The sequence below is a fragment of the Schistocerca americana genome, unplaced genomic scaffold (assembly GCF_021461395.2).
Source record: "Schistocerca americana isolate TAMUIC-IGC-003095 unplaced genomic scaffold, iqSchAmer2.1 HiC_scaffold_77, whole genome shotgun sequence".
NCBI classification, from domain to species: domain Eukaryota; kingdom Metazoa; phylum Arthropoda; class Insecta; order Orthoptera; family Acrididae; genus Schistocerca; species Schistocerca americana.
Genome location: NW_025726533.1, coordinates 370001 through 372500, shown reverse-complemented (window position 1 = coordinate 372500; position 2500 = coordinate 370001).

The following is a 2500-nucleotide window of genomic DNA, read 5'->3' as shown; positions in this document are numbered from 1 at the left end:
TCAACAGACGGCTCATGCTGATCGCCATCCAGGGCATACCACACTGCAATCCAGCTCTTATAGGGAGACGACACGTAGCTGAGTGCACAACATTTGGACCGCATGGTTCGCCGTTGTTGGCGCAGTCGTTGTACGGTCACATGTACCACGATGTATCATTCAGTACATGAGGACCAATGTGCAGTACAGTGTGTGATTTGGACGTACAACATCAGCGGACAGTTGACACAGGCCGTACCACAGCGTAGGCTAAGTGCTTCGCCATGCAAATGCCAATGAACAACTGCAAATGCCAATGAACAACTGCAAAGGGCATTGAGCATGTACGTCCTGCTGCCATCCACATTACAGTGTATAGCTGCAAGGTGTTTAACATGAAGCGATACACTGGGGACCGGGCAGTGCGAGTAGCAAACTATATTGCGGGGGTTGCAGTTAGGCAACACTACACTAATTTAACGCGTCGTATGACAATTACAGAGCAGGTTAAGGCCCAACGTGTGTTGGGTTAAGGCCCAACGTGTGTTGGGTTAAGGCCCAACGTGTGTTGGGTTAAGGCCCAACGTGTGTTGGGTTAAGGCCCAACGTGTGTTGGGTTAAGGCCCAACGTGTGTTGGGTTAAGGCCCAACGTGTGTTGGGTTAAGGCCCAACGTGTGTTGGGTTAAGGCCCAACGTGTGTTGGGTTAAGGCCCAACGTGTGTTGGGTTAAGGCCCAACGTGTGTTGGGTTAAGGCCCAACGTGTGTTGGGTTAAGGCCCAACGTGTGTTGGGTTAAGGCCCAACGTGTGTTACGTTACGGCGCAACGTGGGTTACGTTACGGCGCAACGTGGGTTGCGTTACGGCGCAACGTAGGTTACGTTAAGGCGCAACGTAGGTTACGTTAAGGCGCAACGTAGGTTACGTTAAGGCGCAACGTAGGTTACGTTAAGGCGCAACGTAGGTTACGTTAAGGCGCAATATAGGTTACATTAAGGCGCAATATAGGTTACATTAAGGCGCAATATAGGTTACATTAAGGCGCAATATAGGTTACGTTAAGGCGCAATATAGGTTAGGTTAAGGCGCAATATAGGTTACGTTAAGGCGCAATATAGGTTACGTTAAGGCGCAATATAGGTTACGTTAAGGCGCAATATAGGTTACGTTAAGGCGCAATATAGGTTACGTTAAGGCGCAATATAGGTTACGTTAAGGCGCAATATAGGTTACGTTAAGGCGCAATATAGGTTACGTTAAGGCGCAATATAGGTTAGGTTAAGGCGCAATATAGGTTAGGTTAAGGCGCAATATAGGTTACGTTAAGGCGCAATATAGGTTACGTTAAGGCGCAATATAGGTTACGTTAAGGCGCAATATAGGTTACGTTAAGGCGCAATATAGGTTAGGTTAAGGCGCAATATAGGTTAGGTTAAGGCGCAATATAGGTTAGGTTAAGGCGCAATATAGGTTACGTTAAGGCGCAATATAGGTTAGGTTAAGGCGCAATATAGGTTAGGTTAAGGCGCAATATAGGTTAGGTTAAGGCGCAATATAGGTTAGGTTAAGGCGCAATATAGGTTACGTTAAGGCGCAATATAGGTTACGTTAAGGCGCAATATAGGTTACGTTAAGGCGCAATATAGGTTAGGTTAAGGCGCAATATAGGTTACGTTAAGGCGCAATATAGGTTACGTTAAGGCGCAATACAGGTTACGTTAAGGCGCCATACAGGTTAGGTTAAGGCGCCATACAGGTTAGGTTAAGGCGCAATACAGGTTAGGTTAAGGCGCAATACAGGTTAGGTTAAGGCGCAATACAGGTTAGGTTAAGGCGCAATACAGGTTAGGTTAAGGCGCAATACAGGTTAGGTTAAGGCGCAATACAGGTTAGGTTAAGGCGCAATACAGGTTAGGTTAAGGCGCAATACAGGTTAGGTTAAGGCGCAATACAGGTTAGGTTAAGGCGCAATACAGGTTAGGTTAAGGCGCAATACAGGTTAGGTTAAGGCGCAATACAGGTTAGGTTAAGGCGCAATACAGGTTAGGTTAAGGCGCAATACAGGTTAGGTTAAGGCGCAATACAGGTTAGGTTAAGGCGCAATACAGGTTAGGTTAAGGCGCAATACAGGTTAGGTTAAGGCGCAATACAGGTTAGGTTAAGGCGCAATACAGGTTAGGTTAAGGTACGACATAGGTTAGGTTAAGGTACGACATAGGTTAGGTTAAGGTACGACATAGGTTAGGTTAAGGTACGACATAGGTTAGGTTAAGGTACGACATAGGTTAGGTTACGGTACGACATAGGTTAGGTTACGGTACGACATAGGTTAGGTTACGGTACGACATAGGTTAGGTTACGGTACGACATAGGTTAGGTTACGGTACGACATAGGTTAGGTTACGGTACGACATAGGTTAGGTTACGGTACGACATAGGTTAGGTTACGGTACGACATAGGTTAGGTTACGGTACGACATAGGTTAGGTTACGGTACGACATAGGTTAGGTTACGGTACGAC